Consider the following 21,903-nt stretch of genomic DNA (forward strand, 5'->3'; position numbering starts at 1 on the left):
TGAGTGCCTGGAAGTCTAGTGAAGCAACTTCTTCTCTTCATGTCCAGCCTAACTTGCCTAATCCCATGTCTGTACACACAGAATCAGAGCTCCCTCCTGTTAAAATGGATGGACAGTCCATGCCCCTATCTAAGGCCATGCTTCTGTCTTCCACTCGAGCTGGAGCCTGTCCTCTCTCAACTTGGGTTCCCAAAGTGCTGGGATTACACGTGTGAGCCACCATGTATTTTAAAAGGAACTCTTCAAGAGGAAATGAAATTCAGGAGTAACGAACATGAATGCCGTGGGGCAGTTCTCCCTGTTGCTACAGAATAAAACCAGATTTCCTCATCTGGCAATCACAGCTCTTTGCCACCAGGCCCTGCTTCCCTCATCCACTGCCTCTGCCTCCTTTCTGCAGACACTAGGCCTCTTGCATTTGAGAACAGCCCAAATTTTTTGATGCCTCCAGGCCTTTCCCAAGCCCTCCTTCCTTCCTGGCATGGTGGACTCTCACTCAACCTTCATCCCATGCTCACAACAGCTTACAAGTTTGGCAGGATGAACCTGCTTTTTAGAGGCTGGGTCATTGGCCCAATGTCGCACAGCTAGTGAGTGCTAAGCTGAGAATGAGAGCAGGCTATGCTTGTAAGTTCAAAGCCGACTTTCTGTCTCAGGCACTCAGTAGTGTTCACTGAATGCACTGAATTGAATAGAATCTTTCATTTCTTCCTCTTAACCTTCACTTTCTGGGTAGAGAATAGTGACCTATTGGAGGTGTCTCTTATTGATTGATTGATTGATTGATTGAGACAGAGCTTCACTCCGTTGCCCAGGCTGGACTGCTGTGGCATGATCTTGGCTCACTGCAAACTCCACCTACCAAGTTCAAGCAATTCTTGTGTCTCGGGCACCAGAATCACTGGGACTACAGGTACCCAACACCACAACCAGCTAATTTATGGGCTTTTTTCTTTCTTTCTTTTGAGATGGAGAGTCACTGTTGCCCAGGCTGGAGTGCAGTGGCGTGATCTCGGCTCACTGCAACCTCCCAGGTTCAAGCGATTCTCCTGCCTCAGCCTCCTAAGGAGCTGGGACTACAGGCATGCACCATGACACCAAGCTGATTTTTGTTATTTTTAGTAGAAATGGGATTTCACCATGTTGGCCTGGCTGATCTGGAACTCCTGACCTCAGGTGATATGCCTGCCTCAACCTCCCTAAGTGCTGGGATTACAGGTGTGAGCCAAGATGCCCAGCCAATTTATTTTATTCATTTATTTTTTTTGAGACAGGGTCTCACTCTTTTGCCCACATTGGAGTGCAGTGGTGTGACCTTAGCTCACTGCAACCTCTACTTCCCAGGCTCAAGGAATGCTCCTGCCTCAGCCTCTCAAGTAGCTGGGATTACAGGCATGCACCACCATGCCCAGCTAATTTTTGTATTTTTAGTAGAGACAGGGTTTCACCATGTTGGCCAGGCTGATTGTGAATTTCTCACCTCAAATGATCCACCCACCTCGACCTCCCAAAGTGCTGGCATTACAAGCATGAGCCACTGCGCCAGGCCAATTTTTTAATTTTTTATTTTTGTAGAGATGGGGTTTCACCATGTTGGCCAGGCTGGTCTTGAACTCCTGATCTGCCCACCTCGGCCTCCCAAAATGCTGGGATTACAGGCATGAGCCACTGCACCCTTGTCTTTTTTTTATTTAAAGAGACAAGACAGAAGTGATTAAGATCTTGAATTCTGGAGCAAAACTTTGTTGTGCAAGTGCCAGCTCTGTGAGACCTTGGGCCACTTACCCAACCTCACTGGTTCTTCATTTTTTCAGCAGTACAGTTGGGATAAGGGTGCTTAGCTCATAGGATTGTTGTCAAGATCAAATGAGATATGTGCAAAAAGTGCTTACCATGATGCCTGCACAAAAGAGGAGTTCAGTAAACATCAGTTGTTGTCACCTGCATCATCAGTCATGACAATCCCCCTCCACTTTCTGCAGGATGCCTCACGTAATGCCATTCACAAGCAGGTAGCTCACAGATAGTGTTCTTTAGTAGAGACAGGGTTTCACCACGTTGGCCAGGATGGTCTCCATCTCTTGATCTCGTGATCCACCCACCTCAGCCTCCCAAAGTGATGGGATTACAGGTGTGAGCCACCATGCCCAGCCCTGATCCTGCTGTTTTTAAAGAATGGGCAGTGGCTCCAAGCCTGTAATCCTAGCACTTTGGGAGGCTGAGGGAGGCAAATCACTTAAGCCCAGGAGTTCAAAACTAACCTGGGCAACATGGAAAAACCCTTTCTCTACAAAAAATTACAAAACAGCCAGGTGTGGTGGTGCATGCCTCTAGTCCCAGCTACTGGGGAGGCTGAGGTGAGAGGATCTCTTGAGCCCAAGAGATTAACACTGCACTGAGTCCTAAGCATGCCACTGCACAACAGAGTGAAATCCTGTCTGAAAAAAAAAAAAAAGAATGGGGGATTTGAAATTAGGGACGACTGTTGGAAAGGAATTTGTTAGTCAAGATATGTCTTAGTGATAGCCAAAGAAGACTCCAAACACTTTTTTTTGCTTTATTTAAAATGTTGTATAATTTTATATTGAAACTAAAGTATAAGGAAAAAATGTCTACTCTTTCTTCCCCTAAACAAATTAACGTTTTCATTCATTTGTCTTACTTTTCAATCCTTTCATTTGTTTGGCAACCTTCTATTTTTGAATTAATTTTTATCAAATTATGTATGGTGATCCTCCTTTTAAAATGGTACTAAGATGTTTAAAAAAAAACAGCAGATCCCTGCGCCACCCCAAATCTGCTCCCCAAATATGATTCCTTTAATTCTTCTGACATTTACCTCCATATTTCTAAACACACTGATACTGTTAATTCACGATTTGTTAATTTCAGATATTATATATTCCAATAAATGAAAATTACATTGTCTTTCTGCCACCACTTCTTTTATTATAGGTAAATCATGATGTTAGTTAAATTGATAGTCAGCATTATATTATTATAACAAGTAGGTGATCCCCACTGCCGAGGCAAGTAAGTGTACTTTTTTGTTTTTTGAGATGGAGTCTCTCACTGTTGCCCAGGCTGGAGTGCAATGGGGTGATCTCAGCTCACTGCAACCTCTACCTCCAGTCACACACAGGCATCAGTCAGCCCAGGCTGTCAGTTAGGTGACATTTGAACCCATGGCACAGTGTCTCTCAGCAGCATAGGGTGGATTTCTCTGCCATGTTATGCATCCCACCTGGGTCGGCTGAGACTGCTCCTTGCTCTCTTCACTCCATGCTCTCTCTGCTCCTGGAAGAGGGAAAAGAGAATGTGGCAAACCACACCCTGGCTCTTTTTTTTTTTGAGACGGACTTGCTCTGTCACCCAGGCTGAAGTGCAGTGGCGTGATCTCAGCTCACTAAAACCTCCACCTCCTGGATTCATGCAATTCTCCTGCCTTTCACACAATTGCCTCCCAAGTGGGATTACAGGTGCCCACCACCACACTTGGCTAATTTTTTGCATTTTAGGTAGAGACGGGATTTCACTATGTTGACCAGACTGTTCTCAAACTCCTGACCTCATGATCCACCCATCTTGGCCTCCCAAAGTGCTGGGATTACAGGCATGAGCCACCACACCCAGCCGGCAATGTACTTTGATTATATATTTTTTCTGATGCAAACCCCTCCCCTCCTGCCCCAGAGATAATAATTGTTTTAATTTTTCACTTGTATAATTTTTTGTGTAGTTAGTCTTAGTTGTTTTCTATCACACTTGTCATTATCATTTGCCCTGCCAAATCATCAGGTATTCCATCAATTCTATCCTCCCTTTCCCCAGAGAACATCCTCCTAGAGCCCTCTGTTCTCCAGCTCCAACCAGGTTTGTACTCTCTAGACCTATGTCTAGACCAGAACAGACATCCTGTCATGGTCAAATCTCTCATGTCTTAGATCTTGTGTCTTCTTCCTCATGGGTTACTCCCTCACTTTGCTGGAGCATATCCTCCTGTAATTTTCTAAGAATATGTATGAGGATGGATATAGACACACACACACATATATATATCATGTATGTTCCTGATCTACATATATATATCTACATATATATCAGGAACATACATGTTAAGTCTTTTCGTGTCAAATATTTTTATTCTACCCTCATACCTTTTTTTGATAATTTGGCTGGGTATGAAATGTCTGTGTTAAGGATAATTTTCCCTCAGAATTTTCAAAGCATTGCCTTCTGGAAAACGGTACAGATGCTAAGAAAGTCAATGTTATGTTTCTTATCTGTTTTTATGACACTTATTTCTTTCTCTCTGGAAACTTTTAGGAACTTTTTTTTATTCCTGATATTACAACAGTTTCAAAATTTGGAGCCTTGGTCTGCTCTGCCTGCTCATTTTTGATTCTGTACCTTTTTAGTAGATAACTGAAGTGAAGAGGAGGGGAAGAGACCTTTAAATATCCCTTGGCTTCCAAGGAGGTGTAGCAGGTGTGAACAATACTAGTGCCATGTGCCTTTCACACAGGGTTTGTGTCTTCTTTTTATTGCTGATATTACAACAGTTTCAGAATTTGGGGTCTTCGTTACTGTTTTTGTGCAGGCCATTTAGTAACCTTTTTAATGTGATACTGTGAAATATGTATTTGGTCTTCAACCCCTTTTTCTGGCATAGAACTCCTCAAATCCTTAGAATCTCCAAAATGGTAACTTTTATATACTAATGACTCACTGATGGCTGGCAGCCTCTAGGCAGCTTCAGGATGGGGGCTGGTCACAGGAAGGACCAAGGTAGGATTAGAGGGCTGGGATGTTCAGCCCCACTCCTTTCCTCCTCACATCTGGGAAGGGGAGAGGGGACTGAAGGTTAAGTTGATCACCAATAGCCAGTGACTTAATCAGTCATGCTCATGTGAAGCCTCCATAAAAACTCAAAAGAACCTGGTTCAGAGAGCTTCCAGGTAGTGGAACATATGGAGGTTCCAGGAGGAGGGTGCACGTGGGGAGGAGTGTGCATGTGGGAAGGAGGGTGCACGTGGGGGGGAGTGTGCATGTGGGGAGGAGTGTGCACGTGGGAAGGAGGGTGCATGTGGGGAGGAGGGTGCACCTGGGGAGGAGTATGCACCTGGGGAGGGCATGGAAGCTGTGTACTCCTTCTATACCTCATCCTCTGCATTTTTTCTTCTGTATTATTTGTGATATCCTTAAAATAAACTGGTAAATATTTTTCCCTGAGTTCTCTGAGCAGCTCTAGCAAATTAATTGAACTGAAAGAGAAAAGCATGAGAACCTCAAATTGAAGCCAGTTGGTCTTAGATGTTCTGGAGGCCTGGACTTAAGACTGGTGTCTAGAGGGTGGGTAGTCTTGGGGACTGAGCATTCAACCTTTGAGATCTGATGCTATCTCTAAATAGTGTCAGAATTAAATTGGAGAACACCCAGCTGGTGCCTGCTGCAGAATTGATTGCTAGCTTGGTGGTGGGAAGAAACCACCCCCACCAACATGTAGTCACGGAAGTCTTCTGTGTTGAATCTTGTGGTGATGTGAGGGCAAGGGAGTTTCTCTACATTCTCAGGGAATATGTGTCCTTCACTTCCAGAATGTTTTCTTTCTTTCTTTCCCTTTTTAAAAAATAATTTCTTCCTTCTGTTTTTTTGTTAATCTCCTTCTAGAAATCTAGTCAATCATTTAGTTTCCCAAATTGAGTTTCTAATAATCACATATTTTCTCCTATTTCTATTGGCTCTACTTTCAGAGAAGTGTCCTCAATTTCATAGACGAACCCTTCTATTGAATTTTTATTCAGTAGAACTTCTATTGAGTTTCAAGGTTCAGTTTTCATTCTCTGCCTGCTTGTTTGTCCACAGTGTCCTGCCCCATCTTACAGATGCAGTGTCATATCTCTTTGGGGCTATAATCATTTTACTTGTTTGGTTTTTTTGTTTGTTTGTTTTCCAGTTTTAACAAAGGATTTTATTTGTTGCTAAAAAGTAGAATCCAGAAAATAGCAACCCACTGCAAGAAGAGTTCTCTAATAAAACATTTTCAGTCATTCTCTCTTCTCTTCACATGGTGTACTCTTCCATGTACACATCATCAGAAAACAGACTGATACATGCAAACCCTGTGTGAAAAGCACATGGCACTAGTATTGCTCACACTTGCTACACCTCCTTGGAAGCCAAGGGAAGACTTTTCTGCAGTCTCTCCATTTTGATAGAAACTTTTCACAATTTTTTTATAGCAAAATATTTAAAGGTGTCTTCCCCTGCTCTTCATTTCAGTTACCTACTTCAGGTACAGAATTAAAAAGCTTTTTTCCCAGCTGTGATCAAAACACAGAATACTAAAGAGCATCTGGGTTACTCTAAGTTCCTGGGTTTCATACTTGGATATTTATAGAGGAAGTTGCACCTTGAGTTCTGCAGCTCTTCAAAATGGGTGACAGAAGAGAGGATGTGATAGGACAATTTTAAAAATTTGATAGTCATTCTCTGATGGAGTGAAGCAAGCTTTTTCAACCATCAACCAATATGACCTCATTGGTCACAAGCCCTGCAGAGATCTGACAAGAGTTGAGTTTTAAATACAGAACATATTTCAAAGAGAATCAGTAGAGAGTGCTGATGTATGAACAGAATTGAGTGCTGGTGAAAGCAGAGAGTAAAGAATCCCAAGAAACTTTTAGTGACATTTTCATTTAATAAGCAAGTAGTATAGCAACCTAAAAACCTTGGTTGTGATGACATCAGGATGTTTTTATGGAACTGCTGCAGGAAAACATGATTGGCAGCTGACATTCTCTGGCTCTCAACACCAACTTCTCCAAGAGACTTAAGGCTGGGGTGTGAAGCAGATGTATTTCTTGCCAGATGTGAGCTCTTTGGTGAAGACTCCTTTTGTGAGAAGTCTTTTGGCTTCCTCTTCAGGGATGGTTGGAAGGACCATCACGCTATTCCTATCATTCCAGTCAACTGGGGTGCCAACCCTCTTTTCTGCTGTCAGCTGGAGAATCTCATCAAAGTTCCTGCCAGTAGTAGCTGGGTAGAGGATAGAGAGTTTCAGCTTCATATCAGGACCGAAAACAAACACCACCACATGAGTTGTCACAGGCATGCCCTTTTCATCCTTCTCTGCTGGATCCAGCATGCCCAACAGGATGGCAAGGTCCCAATTCTTATATCAATGATGGGAAAACGTGACTTCTCTGTGGGCTCTTCACCATTGTAAGCATTTGTGACCTTGCTCCAGGCAAGGCCTTTCTCAACACGGTCTATTGAAAGGGGAATCAGCTTGACACTCCTCTTGGCAAATTCTGGTGCCAGCTTTGCAGCTCTGCCAAGCTCTGTGGTGCACACTGGGGTAAAGTCCTGAGGGTGGGAAAGAGAACGTCCCGTGAGTCTCCCAGAACGATCATGGAAACAGATGCAGCTGACGGTGATATTGGCCTCAAAGTTGGGAGCCACGTCCCCAACAAACAGACCTCTGAGCATGGCAGTGGTGGTGAGGAGGAGGTGGCAGTGATGAGGAGGCACCGCTCAGACAGCAAGCAACCGGGGGATTCTCATGAAGGGACTGCTTGTTTGTTTTAACCGTGTTAACAGCACTGCTGTTTCCGTTTTTTCCAGGAGCATTTTTTAATTGTTTGTTTTGATCTGTTTTTTCATACCGAAATCCCATCCCAAACATCCTTGGCTATCTGAGAATTTTTTTTTTTTTTTAATGACAGAGCCTCACTCGGTCTCCCAGGCTGGAGTGCAGTGGTGCTATCTCAGCTTACTGCAACTTTCACCTCCTGGATTCAAGCAATTCTCCTGAATCAGCCTTCCAAGTAGCTGGAACTACAGGCACGTGCCACCACTCCCTGCTAATCTTTTGTATTTTTAGTAGAGACGGGGTTTCACTGTGTTAGCCAGGATGGTCTTGATCTCCTGAACTCGTGATGCCCACCTTGACCTCCCAAAGTGCTGGGATTACAGGCATGAGTCACTGTGCCCAGCCTGTCTGAGGATATTTTAAGAATGAAGTCCTAAAAACTAATTAAATGTTCTGTGTAGTTAAAGTTTATTGAACATTGGACTTTATAGGAGGTCAGGCTGATGGTGAAGCTGGCCTATTGGGTGACCTCTAAATGCTGAAATCTGGAGATCTTTTGTTTGGGCCTGGATGCCAGGATTCTGAGATCAGGGCAGGGAAAGAGAGCATAAGGTTTACAACACTCCATGTGTAGACCTTCACTTAATTCTCCTTGCCCCAATCCCTGAGGGTTGTAAGGTCCTGAGGGGCCCCTGGCCTCTTATCTGTAACTCCCTTTTGTAGCATTCAGACAGAAGTTCCTCCACTCAGAACGAGCCAGCTGCCCATGCTACTGCCACTTGGACATTATTTATTCATTCATTCATTTGTTCATTTTTGTGGTTTTATAATTTTATTTGACAATCAACAGTTTTTTCTCATCCACAATGACTGACTGCCAGTTTCTGAAAGTGGCAGTAGGCACACAGGTAATGAAAATACACAGTTTGTTTGGTGAATCTTCATCCTCATTATGCTTTCTGGACAGTTGCACATGGATATGGTATGGAATGTTCCTTATTCCTTTGGCCCAGACAGCTTTGTTGAGCCTAGTGTTAGCATGTCTGGAGTCCCCATCTCCTTCATGGCAAAGTTCTGGGTCTCTTTGAGTGCCCAAGGCTGAAGGGGCATGCTGCTTGAAGTCCACTCCATGGGTGTGCCTGTGAATGCAGATGTCATATTCTGGTGTCACCACCTTATTGGTGGCAGGTGGCAGAATATCCCTTTTTTTCTTTTTTAGACAGAGTCTTGCTCTGTCACCCAGGATAGAGTACGGTGGCACAATCTCAGCTCTCTGCAGCCTCTGCCTACCGGGTTCAAGCAATTCTCCCACCTCAGCCTTCCAAATAGCTGGGACTACAGCACATGCCACCAGGCCCAGCTAATTTTTGTATTTTTAGTAGAGACAGGGTTTCACCATCTCTTGGACAGGCTGCTCTTGAACTTCTGACTTGAAATGATCCACCCACTTCAGCCTCCCAAAGTGCTGGGATTACAGGCATGAGCCACTGCATCTGGCTAACAACCCCCCCCCCTTTTTTTTTTTGAGACAGAGTCTCACTCTGTCACCCAGGCTGGAGTGCAGTGGTGCAATCTCGGCTCACTGCAACCTTCACTTCCCGGGTTCAAGCGATTCTCCTACCTCAGCCTCCCAAGCAGTTGGGACTACAGGTGCATGGCACTACACCTGGCTAATAATTTTTTGTATTTTTAGTAGAGACTAAGTTTCACCATGTAGCCAGGATGGTCTCAATCTCCTAACCTCGTGATCCACACCCCCTCAGCCTCCCAAAGTGCTGGGATTACAGGCATGAGCCACCGTGCCCAGCCCCAGCACCCTTCTTTACAGGAGCTGTGCTGCTGGGCCAAAGTTCGAAAGGGCTTTAAAAAATTTGTTTATATCTCTTCTCCACTGAGTTTTGCTTTTGATCCTTAAGAATTTACACACACAAAAAAATTTCTTTTCATAAATGTTATATTGTTTGGAGAGAGGGAGAAAATATATGTACATGGTCAATGCACTATTAACTCTAACAGAATTTTTGTTCTGTGTTTCACTTACATGTATATTTTTCAGTTTTGCTTAAATCTTTATCCCCTTATCGTCTCTCATGCCATCCCCTTTGCTTCTGTCCCCTTTGCCCCCAGCAAATTGTATTAACACCTGATATATACCTGTTCACCTTTCTATTCTCATTCAGTCATACTCATATATATATTCAGGGAGGTCTTTTTCATAACTTATTTCCATAGAAAATTGAATCATACTGGCTGTGTGTGGTGCACACCTGTAGTCCCAGCTACTCAGGAGGCTGAGGCAGGAGAATTGCTTGAACCTGGGAGGCGGACGTTGCAGTGAGCCAAGATCACGCCACTGCACTCTAGCCTGGTGCCTAGTGACAAGACTCTGTCTCAAAAAAAAAAAAAAAGGAAAAGAAAAAAAGAAAAAGAAAGAAAATGGAATCATACTATAAAAAGTTGTTTGCAACTTATTTTCCTCACTCATCAACACATTCTGGCCATCTGCAGGCCAACAGATGGGTCTATGCAACTAATTCTCATTCTCTTTAATATTTGCATAATATTCCATGGTAGATAGCAGTCATCTCTTCAACCATTTCTAGTTTGATAGACATTTAGATTTAAACTAGATCTCACCTTATTCAGCCATTCTCTCTTGATGACCATTCAGTACCATAGAAAAAGAGGGAAAGCTATCCATTTTTTTAAAGCTTGCATAAACTTAATTCTAAAACTTGATAAATCTTACACAGAAAAACTATGACTCAATCTCATTTATGAATATAAAACCATGCAATTCTAAATAAAATATTATCAAATGTAATCTAGCAGAGTATCGAAAGAGTGACCTCATGGTGCATTAACCTAGTTTGTTAATCCGTGCTGGAGAGGAGAGATCTATGATAAGGTTCAGGGCTGTTTTGAATGAAAACTATAAACATAATAGTAACTGAAGGAAAAGACTTACATGCAACCACAACTATCAGAAACCAAGACCAAACCCAGTATTCCATGGGGCATGCCAAACTATTTCCCTCTATCTCAGGAATGAGAGGAGGACACCTGCCTGTGGCACTGGGAATCAGCTGACTGTGTTCTCAAACCCTTCCACTCCCCTCTTGGTCTTTATGAAGACAAGAGCTTTTCATCATGGGCATCACCCTGCAGTGTTTCTGGGTTCTTTGTTTTGTTTTGTTTTGTTTTGTTTTGTTTGAGACAAAGTCCCAGTCACCAGGCTGGAGTTTAATGGTGCGATCTCGGCTCACTGCAATGTCTGCTTCCTGGGTTCAAGCGATTCTCCTGCCTCAGCCTCCCAGGCAGCTGGAACCACAGGCATGAACCACCACACCCAGCTAATTTTTGTATTTTTAGTAGGCATGGGTTTTCACCATGTTGGCCAGGATGGTCTCAATCTCTTGACCTCGTGATCCACCTGCCTTGGCTTCCCATAGTGCTGGGATTACAGGCATGAACCCCTGCACCGAGCCCCTGCAGTGTTTTTGAAGTAATTCCCAGTGGCTGGTAGGAGGTTACTCTAAATGGTATATCTGTTTGCCTTCTCTAGAAAAGCTCCCCATCTCAAGGTGAAAGAACTACTTTCTTATGCTCCACATCCTAGGAATTGTAAGAGAGGAGAAATGAGAGACTTCAGGGGAGTTAATCTCCTCACCATTCAGGAAAGAGTGGTATTTATTAGTGCCGGCCTAGGCAGTCAGATGGATTTTGCTGGGAACATGTGAGGAGTGCCTGGTGGGCCCATGGTGCTAGCTCAGGACCTGTGGGGAGAATTAATCACAGGAGCTGAACAGGGTCGGGAGCACTTAGGAACTGGGGTCCCAGAGAGGGAGGATCCAGGTGCAGTAGCTTGTTCAGAGCCAATCCTGGGCATGTGTGGATGTCATCCTGCATCCACACTGTGAATGAACCCTGGTGGCACGGGGTCTTCTCTGCTCCCTCTCCAGAGAGAGGAGGGTACCAGCCCCAGCACCCTACTCACACCAGTCACTGTTGGCCTTGAGATTTCCGGTCCACCTCAGCATCTGACTTTCCACCCCGGGATGCATTTGGTCTGTTTTGGCAGTTAGAGAACTGGAGACACCTGAGCCTGAGCATTTCATGGGGCCTGCCGTGGCTACACCGCCAGGTCTGAATGAGTGGGGGCCTCGACCCTAAGAGTAGCTTCCATTTATTAAGCTCTTACTCTATGCCAGACTCTGGAGGAGGAGGCCCTTAGTCACAGAGCAGCCCTTTTGTGCCAGACATGGGGCACAGTTTGCCTGTTTCACAGGTAGTGAGATGGTTCTGGGCATAGTGATTCTCCGGTGCTTCTAGGGAGCTGCCTGTCTGGCACTGATGCAGTACACAGACTCATTCCATTGTGTAGTCCATGACTACATTCCCATTGTTTGAAAGGTTTATCATGCAGACCTACTCAAAGGGAGAAGTGAGCGACTCCCCACAGGCACACCCTCAGCCCCAGCCCACCCCCACTCCCAAGGTGTGCATTTCTGTTTCTGTCACGTGGTGCTCAACAATGCTACAGAGTTGGTGTTATGATTATTCTGATTTTATAGTTGAAGAAATTGAGGCTTGGGGAGGGGACTCCACCCCAGGTTCCAGTTGTGTGTCTGTGTATGTGTGTCTGAGTGTGTGTGTGTGTGTGTGTGTTGCAAAGTAGGTCAGCCAGCAGCACATAAGCCTAATGGTTACATTTCCCTGGTAGCATTTGTCACTCGGGCTTCTAAATTTGGCCATCAGGATCTCTTCAGGGTTGGAAAGTTAACACATACTGCCCAGGTGGGAGGCAATTTAATGTGATATGAGTGCCTCAGCTTCCTCATCTACAAAATGGGCCGAGGATAATACCTCAACACAATCACCCAGAACAAGTCCTGGCACATGTTTCCTAGAGACTTTGTAGGAACTTAGTGAATGTTCCCTGACAGATCTGTCACAGAAACTAAATACTGCCCCTTATCCCTTCCATATCTCTTGCAGCAGTGTCTTCCAGGAAGCTTGGAAACTTCAGAAGATGAGATATAGGGGCCCTTTTCTCAGCATACCCCAAGAAAACTCTCTCAATGTCTTTTAAAGTTGTCAAGATCCCACTTTGTAGCAGTTCCTCATAAAATGCCAGTTCCCTTTGCCATCCACTGGACTCACTCCTCATCATATTCCCCAAAAAGTGAGAAAGGTGGGCTGTGTCATGGCATTCCTAGCCAGGGGAGGGCATCTGGCCCCCCAGCATGTGAATTCAAGCCCTTTCCCAGCTGTAATAACCACCCTCTTCTTTCCACAGGGGCTAAACTGCACGGTTAAGAATAGTAAGTCATCTATTTCTGTTCTTCTCATTGCCTTGTTAATCAAGTGACGGCCTGGTGCCAATTTCTGGCAGAAGCCCTGCCATGCCACTCCAGGTTCAGGCTGTGAGCTACAGCCATCAGCAGGAGGGATCCCGGAGAATCATGAATGCATGCACCTGCACTTCCTATCAAGAGCATTCATTATGCAAAAGTCAGGAAAGGAGAAACAGAACGGTCATTCGGATTGTGAAAATATTACCTGGGGTGCTGTCCTACTGTATCTATAATGTAATTTGATTTGCCACGGCTTGTCACTGTAAAGTGAGAGACATCTGTGGTGTAGATTTTGTTTTGTTTTAATTCAAAGAGGAGGCACATATTCAAGTGTCTGAGCCAATTACGGACCCCTGACATATAAAAATAAAGCAGCTCTTACTACAGCCCCATCCCACCTGTGCCCTCATGCCCAATCACAGCTTCATCTCAAAATCAAATTGCGCACTTTGTCTTCCCTCCTAAAATTCCCTTTAGACTTGAGAGATTTGTAGTGACCCTAGTACACGTTAGAAAAGAGGGAGCAGGGCAGTGAAGCTGAGGATGCAGCCAAGGGTCACAGGCCCCTGAGCTCTTTGCTGTTTAGCTGCCTGTACCCACTGCTGGGGCATCCATCTCCGCTGTAAGTCTCTGAGTGCTGCTCTTCCCTGGCTGCCAGGTACCTGCCTGGATGACAGCTGGATCCACCCTCAAAACCTGACCCCTCCTCCCTGAAAGAGCTGCAGATTGAGCTCTGCTTTGCCTGCACCCAGCAAGGAGACCTGTTCCCTGCGGCTCACATTGAATGGACGCTGCAGACAGATGGTGAGTGGGCCTGCCAGCAGGATGCTGGGGGAGTCTCCCTGCCTCCAAGTGAGTCCACAGACCCACCTGTCAGCTCTCCCAGTCAGCTCAGGATTGGGCTCCCAGTCCTATGCTCAGACATGAGGGCTCAAATTTAGTGTCGTAAGGATCCATCATTTCAAGCGTTAATGCTTGTTCAGTGTTTTGGATATTAACCCGCAGTGATGCCTTCCCATCACTCCATTCCTCACGAAAGGACGTCCTTCCGCCTAACATTTTTAGCACCCTGGGGATAAAAAAGCAAGTGGTTAATTTTGTGACTGCAGTACCAAAAATGAAGTAGAAAATGGCAATACATTTGCCAGCCTGTTTGTTCCTTTAATTTAGGGACCACTTTTAAAACATTCCCGGAGCCTATTCAGGAATGGAGAGTTTATGTTACAGAACTGGGGTGACTGGGGCGAATAAGCACTAGCCCCAGATTTGTGACCAGGGCCTGGGGGAGTTCTCTTTGGAAGTCCCCGGTATCAGTGCTCCTGCTGACTGCCACAGCCTCGTGAGGATGATGGTGCGGCTGTGTTTGACACCCATGCCAGGCTGTCAAAGCCCTCACCACAAATTTGCAAAGCCTTTGCTTCTAGCCTTGTGTAAAGTGTCATTTTTCCTTGCCCAGCTGGAAATAACTGTCTGCAAGGAAGTACACAGTGAGCTGAAAGGGACAGGAAGTGGAGAGCTGGGTTAGACAGGGCAGATTTTCTTTCAAGAGTGAACAACCACAGCAGACGGAGGTGACACACCCAGCACTTGTCGTGGCTGACCTGTATCTGTTTGCCTCCTCTCCACCTCTGACCTCCAGCCAGCATCCTGTACCTCAAGAGCACAGAGTTATCTGTCCTGCAGCTAAACACCAATGAACATTTGTGCATCAGGTTCGAGTTTCTGTCCAAACTGAGGCATCACCATAAGCGGGTAAGAAAACAGCTCCTGAGTGGATCATGGTCTGCTGATGACACCAGTACAGACTTGTCCCCAAATTCAGACCCTGATTTAGAGCAGTGAAGACTCAGAGGCACTGAGAAAGTCTGAGGAATTCCAAACGGCAGCCTCAGATGGGCAGAAGTCAAAAGAGAAGTGGTGTGGCCATCATGAGCACTAGTGAGGGACAGAGTGTATTTTGAAAGCTTTCCTGACATACCCCTGGTCTTTCTTCCCACTTTACTGAGCTATTCATTCTGAAAGAAAGGTGAATTGGAAGACAACTTCCACAGCCCTGCCTCCTGGCATCTTTGTGTAACTTTGTATGATATCTTTTCTGTGTAACTTGGATTAAGCTGGGGCTTACCCTGAGGAAGAAAAAGCTGCCCAGACCAAAGAGCTGCTGCAGGTGGGCAAATGAGCACTCCACAGCTCAGTCTCACACTGCTGCACACAGCCACAGCATGAAATATTGATTCTTGTTTATGTTTGTTTAAAACAGTGGGTCCCAAAGTGTGCTCCCTAGATCAGCAGCCTCAACCTCACCTGGGAACTTGTTAGAAATGTGTGTTCTGGCTGGGCATGGTGGCTCACGCCTGTAATCCCAGCACTTGGGGAGGCCAAGGCAGGTGGATCATGAGGTTAAGAGATGGAGACCATCCTGGCCAACATGGTGAAACCCTGCCTCTACTAAAAATACAAAAATCAGCTGGGCATGGTGGCACCCACCTGTAGTCCCAGCTACTCAGGAGGCTGAGGCAGGAGAATTGCTTGAATCCAGGAGACAGGTTGCAGTGAGCCGAGATTGCGTCACTGCACTCCAGCCTGGTGACAGAGTGAGACTCTGTATCAAACAAAAGAAGAAGAAAAGGAATATGTGTTCTACGGCCCCACCCCAGACTTCCCAGGCCATAAATTCTTAGGGTGGGGTCCAGCAACTGTTGCCTAACTGCCCCTCAAGTAATTATGATACAAGACTTAGTCTAAAGACTACTGGTTTAAATCTGCAAACAGCCACTTAAAACAAGTTAGATCTCCCACAGACACAGAGGCAAACACAGAACGCCTCTCCAATGTTAAATTAGGACCCCCAAACTTGGCTGCTGTGTGATGGTGAGAATCAGGTTTCTCTATCCACTTAGAAGTGAAGGACCCCTGGCCTCTCCTCCGGGGTAACTAGAATGGGGGTTGGAGTTGATATCTGTAATCTCTACCACCCAGAAAATAACTCGGCACAAATTCAAATATCTCTGCAACTGCGATGCCTGCTGGCCCAGGGTGAGTGGGCCTCTCTAGCTTGTCCTCTGCACTTTTTTACCCCAGAACATTCTCAAGAGATCTCTGGCTTTTCCATTTAAGGAGGAAGAATCATGTGACAAAGTTTTTACCTGCCTGTGTGCCAGATCGCCACAGCCCCAAGTCCTCTGGCCCAGCCGACTCACACCCATTGTTCTAGAATTTGAGAAGGCTGGTGGGGGGGCAGGACTGCTTTCCCATATTCACTGTCTGCTCAGGAGGCCAGATCCGTGTTGCTACTCTTTTTCTTAACAGGCAGAAAAGACCAGAGCAAACAGGACAAAGATACTGATTTCCCTGACTTTGGGTTTTGCTGTGGTTGTTGCTTTATTCTTATTTTTGGCTGAATGTTTGGGAGTGGGTGGGAACGGGGAACTTTGGGCATAGAGAGGTGTGTGTAACCCATCCACCTTCCCTTCCTGCCTTCTCTTCAGTGGCATTTTACCTGCAGCCACTTCGTGGAGTATGAGGTGACCGTTGACCATCTGCCCAAGCCCATCCCTGATGGAGACCCAAACCACTAGTCCAAGAATTTCCTCATGCCTGGTAAGAGTATCCTCTCAAGGCATTCCCTCTCCCCTGGGCTCTATGAGAAGGAAGCAGCAAGTGGCACAGATGCCAGCCCCCTCACTCAGCAAGGCAGTGGCTGGCATTGCCAGCACCTGGGACCCATGAACAGAGGCCAGGACTGGGAGTTCTTTGGCATGTGCTGTAGCCTCCATTCCCTGAGGCAGAGCCATTCTCTTCTGGCACAGCAGTGGACATTGGCCCAAGATCCCACCAGTTTTGTGAGAACCGGAGTCCCTCTCTCTACCTAGAGAAGCACCCATCCTGCCCAGAAAATAGCATAAAGGCAAAGCCTCAGACCACTGGTGGAGAAGTTGCAGCCTCTGCCCACAGCCTGGTGCCAGCCTCCATGGCTTGCTCTCCTCCTCCCACTTTGCATTCTGCCTGCATCACACAACAGTCATCCCAGGCATGGTGCTCTCCTTCCCACACCATCCACCCTGCCTGCGGTTACTGCCAGGCTTTTCTTCTCAGGCATCCTTTGATGTACATGCACCTTCTACTTCCCCATCCTCCCCAGAGGCTCAGCTGTTACCTGCCTTTCTCTTTTTGATTTTAATAGAGGCAGTCTCACTTTGTCACCCAGGCTATAGTGCAGTGTTGTATCCTAGCTCACTGCAGCCTGGAACTCCTGGGCTCAAGCGATTCTTCTGCCTCAGCCTCCCTATAATTCTCACTGTTCATAGCCAGTTGTGTCAGGAAGCCACTTGATAACAAAGTCTGGGTCTTCTGCCCACTTGTATCAACTCCAGAGTCTCACAAACTTCCTTGCATCTAGCAGGTGGTCTGGAAATGCTTGTTAAGGATGGTGTTGACCTTCTTCATCCTGGGGACACCCTGCACACATGCGTGCACACACACTCTCGGGTTACCCTGCTGTGTGTTGCTGTATGAGGCTCATCACTCCCTGGCATGGTGTTGCATGCTGTGTGTTTGCTTTTTTTTTTTTTTTTTTTTTGAGATGGAGTTTCGCTCTTGTTACCCAGACTGGAGTGCAATGGCACGATCTCAGCTCACCACAACATCCGCCTCCTTGGTTTGGGCAATTCTCCTGCCTCAGCCTCCTGAGTAGCTGGGATTACAGGCACGCGCCACCATGCCCAGCTAAGTTTTTGTATTTTTAGTAGAGATGGGGTTTCACCATGTTGACCAGGATGGTCTCGATCTCTTGACCTCATGATCCACCCGCCTTGGCCTCCCAAAGTGCTGGGATTACAGGCGTGAGCCACTGTGCCCGGCTGTGTGTTTGCTTTTATTGGTCTTTCCTACTGACTTGAAGTCTCCAGGGGGCAGGGCTTTGTCCTGTTTACCACTTACCTGCAGTGCCAAGAACATGGCCTGGTGCATGGTTGGGGCCCATCGGTATTTGTTGAAGGAGTCAGTCTCCTCAGTTCTCTCTCCTGTTCCTGAAGTGACTGACTCAGTCCCTGCCCCTCCATGCTGATTCACACCTGTCAAGTGTCTTCTCAGCCTGGGCAAAGACAGGCAGCCCGGGACAAGAACTGGAGGGGACCAGGATTGCTTGGTCACCCACAGCAAGCTCAGGAGGAATGCACTTGAATTGGGAGGGTTCCCTGAAAGAAGATGATCAGGCAAGCAGGCTGGCACCCATGTCAAGGTGGGTGCAACCCCGGAGCTCACTCTGAAGGGACCACCAATGGACAGGCTCCCAGGGGAGAAAAGATAGCTGTTCTGGTGTCAGGAGTCTGGAAGAACAGGTTTCCTAAGGTGGAGGCTTCATGAGTTCCCTTTTCTCTGCATCGGTAGGCTGCAAGGACACCAGGATGAAAGGAACCACGCCGTACGTGAGCGCAGGTAATGGGCCGCCCAGGAGACCTGCACACGTACATGCACACACCCACTCCCACGCCCCTCCTCACTCCCAGCCTGTGTGTATAACCTTGGCAGGCAGCCTGTGGGACCCCGACATCACTGTGGAGAACCTGGAGGCCCACCATCTGCACATGAGCTTCACCCTGTGGAATGAATCTACCCATTACCAGATCCTGTTGACCAGCTTTCCACAGTTGCTTTGAGCACATATACCACATGCCTGCGGTAACTCTGCTATTTTTGACCTTTCTAGCATAGCTCAGAACCACCCCTCCAAGCCCCAAGTCTCTTCTCTGCTAGTCTGACAGAATTGTGTTGCCAGAGCTTGGAGCTCATGCTGTGCTTACTCCAAAGTGATCATGGTGCCTTGCCTTTTTCATCCCTGGTGATCTGATGGTTGATAGAAAGGCAGTTGACTCCATCCTGCCCATGACTCAGTCCTTTTCATTCTTCCCTCCTCCATAGGCTCCCTTGTTCTCTTTTTGTTTTGCTGTGTTTATTACAAAAAGGATTTGAGGATTTAAAAAAAGAAATGTGGAAACAGAGATAAAGTGGAACTAAAGGAAATAAGTGCCCCACACCTGTAATCCCAATACTTTGGGAGGCCACAGCAGGCTTGAAGTTGGAGTTGGAGCTGCAGTGAGCCTTGATGGCACCACTACACCAATCGGGGGGACAGAGCAAGACACCAGCTCTTAAAAACAAAAAGGAGGCTGGGTGCGGTGGCTCATGCCTATAATCCCAGCACTTTGGGAGGCCAAGGTGGGTGGATCACAAGGTCAGGAGTTCAAGACCAGCCTGGCCAAGTTGGTGAAACCTCATCATGACTAAAAATACCAAAATTAGCTGGGTGTGGAGATACATGCCTGTAATCCCAGCTACTCAGGAGGCTGAAGCAGAAGAGTTGCTTGAACCTGGGAGGCAGAGGTTTCAGTGAGCTCAGATTGTGCTTCTGTACTCCACCCCAGGCAACAGAGTAAAAAAAAAAAAAAGTTAATGAAATAAAATAGGCCAGACATGGTGGTTCATGCCTATAATCCCAGCACTTTGGGAGGCCAAGGCAGGCGGATCACTTGAGGTCAGGAGTTCAAGATCAGCCTGGCCAATATGCTGAAACCCCATCTGTACTGATAGTACAAAAGTAAGCCAGGTGCACTGGCACATGCCTGTAATCCCAGCTACCTGGGAGGCTGGGCAAGAAAAGTGTGCTGTGTGGCTCTGTACAACTGGTGTGAATGAACACAGATTTGTAGTCCCAATTCCCAGTAGCCAAAGCAAAGAGAGACTTACCAGTTAAGAAATATACTAACGAATTTACAGCAAACCAGCTTCCATGCAAAAATGGAGTTTTTTCTGGAACACAAACCTGAAAAGCATTTGTCCCCTGGCTTTCCCAAGGGGTGACCTGGACAGCTTCTCCGTGGCAGAGCTAAGCAGCTCCTTACCCAACTAGCCTTACCCATCCCTGCCTCTCTCCTCAGCCTAGACCAGAGGACTTCCATCAGCGATCCAATGTCACAGTGACTCTATGCAGCCTTAGATGATGCTGTCACCACTGAGTGCAGGCGAGTGTAGTGTAGACAGGTGCAGGGAGCAAAATGGACAGAGAGTATGGGGTGGATGGAAGTGAGGAGTGTGCACAGGTGGAGAGTGTGGTGTGGATGGGAGTGAGGAGTGTGCACAGGTGGAGAGTGTGCTGTGGATGGGAGTGAGAAATGTGCACAGGTGGGGAGTGTGATGTAGATTGGAGTGAGGAGTGTGCACAGGTGGAGAGTGGTGTGGATGAGAGTGAGGAGTGTGCACAGGTGGAGAGTGGTGTGTGGTAGTGCAGAGTGTGCACAGGTGGAGAGTGTGATGTGGATGGGAGTGAGGAGTGTGCACAGGTGGAGAGTGGTGTGGGAGTGAGGAGTGTGCACAGGTGGAGAGTGGTGTGTGGGAGTGAGGAGTGTGCACAGGTGGGGTGTGTGGTGTGGATGGGAGTGAGGAGTGTGCACAGGTAGAGAGTGGTGTGTAGGAGTGAGGAGTGTGCACAGGTGGAGAGTGTGGTGTGGTAGGAGTGAGGAGTGTGCACAGGTGGAGAGTGGTGTGGATGGGAGTGAGGAGTGTGCACAGGTGGAGAGTGGTGTGGATGGGAGTGAGGAGTGTGTACAGGTGGAGAGTGGTGTGGATGGGAGTGAGGAGTGTGCACAGGTGGAGAGCATGGTGTGGATGGAGAGGGGAACGTGCAATGGTTTAGAATGTTGTGTGGAAGGAGAGGGGAGCATGCATAGTCTGTTGTTGCTGCTGGTGTACAGGGAAGGCTTGTGCTCTCTCTGGCTGTAAGCACTGCTGGCAGTGAGAATTCCTTGCCCATTGAGACACTGCCCCTGCCTTTCTCCTTTCTGATTCTATCAGCCTCATCTGGGCAGAGGCCCTCTGACTCCCCACTGTTGCTGGAGGGGAGTCAGAGGGCCCCTAGAGGTCATGGAATAGCCTGGAGACAATGGCCACCTAGAGATCGTGGAATAGCCAGCCACAGTCCCCTACTCTCACATTGCCTCTGCTGGCTGGATGCCGTGGGCACTCTATGGTCCTGGAGCCCTTAACTTGCCCTCTCTGCCCACAGATCCAGCCCTTCTTCAGTAGCTTCCTCAATGACTGCTTCAGACACTCCGTGACTGTTTCCTGCCCAGAAACACCAGACACTCCAGGTAGGAGACATGCCACTGTCCAGGGCCACACTGGGAGTGCAGGTGGCTGACGGCCACCAGCCTGGGCTGAGGCCTGACCTGGTTCTTGGAGGTGGTTTGCGGGGAGAGTTAAGTTTAATTTGGAGTTCTTCAGGCCTGAAGTGTGGAGTGGGCTTCAGAGTGTCACTCCCTGGGGTTGGACTCCTGGCTGCCTTTCATTAGTGATGTATCCTCAGGCAAAATCCTTAAGCTTTCTGACCCTCAACTTTCTTGACTGGAAAACAGGGTGGTTTTTATCCTATAGGCCTAGTTCTGCACCATGCACAGAGCGCACTGCTCCAATGTGCTGTCCATGTTTGATGCTCACTCGTTGTGAGTCATCATACTGTGAAGTAGAGGATTCCCCCACCCCAAACCCCATGTTCATGGATGAGGAAACTAAGACACAGCGATATTGAATAACTTGTCCAAGATCACACACCAGGGACACTGTTCAGAAGTCGCATGCCCTAACACATGGGAGGCTGTGGCCACAGGCTCACAAGAAGGCTGAGACATGGGGCCAGCCTGGAAGGAGACCCAGACTCCCAAGGAGGAGGCAAGGCATCTCTCCTTAGACCAGCAGCTCAAGTCCTTGTCTCTTGTAGGTGGTTTCATTAAGTTCAGCCTGGATCTAAAGTGCCTGGTGCAGGGCCAAGGTCATGAAGGGCCTTAAGGGATGTCAGTGGTGGTTTTTGTGATGACTGGGAAGGGTTAAGAATACTCTTTCCCTTTGTTCGCATTGCAGAACCAATTGTGGGTAAGCTTCGATCTCTGCAGCGCTGAACCC

General features: G+C 47.1%; 2 pseudogenes; one reads left to right on the forward strand and one right to left on the reverse strand.

Moving 5' to 3' along the window:
• The window catches only part of LOC105707580 (interleukin-17 receptor A-like), a 51,083-nt pseudogene that overhangs the window by 22,979 nt on the left and 6,201 nt on the right, over positions 1-21,903 (forward strand).
• LOC105707584 (peroxiredoxin-6-like) lies at positions 6,833-7,491 on the reverse strand (annotated as a pseudogene).

Source organism: Aotus nancymaae, unplaced genomic scaffold, assembly GCF_030222135.1.
Source record: "Aotus nancymaae isolate 86718 unplaced genomic scaffold, 86718_ANA_hifiasm-v0.15.2.pri h1tg000008l, whole genome shotgun sequence".
Classification (NCBI taxonomy): Eukaryota; Metazoa; Chordata; class Mammalia; order Primates; family Aotidae; genus Aotus; species Aotus nancymaae.